The sequence below is a fragment of the Stegastes partitus genome, unplaced genomic scaffold (genome assembly GCF_000690725.1).
Source record: "Stegastes partitus isolate 25-593 unplaced genomic scaffold, Stegastes_partitus-1.0.2 Scaffold398, whole genome shotgun sequence".
Classification (NCBI taxonomy): Eukaryota; Metazoa; Chordata; class Actinopteri; family Pomacentridae; genus Stegastes; species Stegastes partitus.
The window spans coordinates 288,467-289,535 of NW_007578129.1; positions in this window are offsets into that span (position 1 = coordinate 288,467).

A 1,069-nucleotide genomic window follows, 5' to 3' on the forward strand; every position below is an offset into this window, starting at 1 on the left:
TTTGTGAGATAATGCTCTGATTCCTGAACACAAATACAGCTTATTACAGCTTTTTTAAATAACTCTTGCAAGTGCTGTGGTCCCTTAGCCTCCTTTGACCACCAAACATAACACATGCCTGTAGGGGCTCCAAATCACGGGGAATCAGAATTGTGACATTTGTTAACACACCAGATTGATGCCTGTTGGAACACTGTCAAAACTTCACTTCCGAGTCCACTCCCTGGACAAACCCAGACGCCAAATGTCTGAGGCACACTCCAGGAGTTCCAGGCTAATTTATTCCCGTTTTATCCATCCTGACAATCACCAGAGAAATCTGGTCTGAGCTACCGCTGGTTCACATTATGATGTGGGAGCTTTTACAGATCCAGTCGGAAACTTTCTGAACAGCTCACAGTCTCATCAAAGCATTGATGCTCAATAATATCAAACATGTCTATAAATTTTTTGGAATAGTTATGAATATATTTCCGAAGTATTCTAGCCCCCTGAGACTAACATTATCTAAAGACTTTTCCAAAATTTTCAAAACCCTCTTCACTTCAGCAAACAACAGAAGGAAAGAATCTGACACACAGCAGCTGAAGCAGCAAACACGACATGCCTATTTATCCATCCATTGTCTATACACCGCTTAATCCTCACTAGAGCCTATCCCAGCTGACTTTGGGCGAAGGCAGAGGACACCCTTAACAGGTCACCAGTCTATCGCAGGACTACACTTAGAAACAGACAACCATGCACACTCACATTCACACCTACAGACAATTTAGAATCACCAATTAACCTCAACATGTTTTTGGATTGTGTGGGAGGAAGTCGGAGAACCCGGAGAGAACCCACACTGCATGGGGAGAACATATAAACTCCACTCAGAAAGATCCCAGTGCCCCCACCGACGCGAACCGACGACCTTCTTGCTGCGAGGCAACAGTGCTACCAACTGCGCCATCTTGCAGCCCATGTCTATTCATATTTCTGTAAAATCCAGAATTACATGTAGTGAAACCTAAACAACACTATTGTCCATCCATCCATCCATTCTCTTCCGCTTATCCGGGGTCGG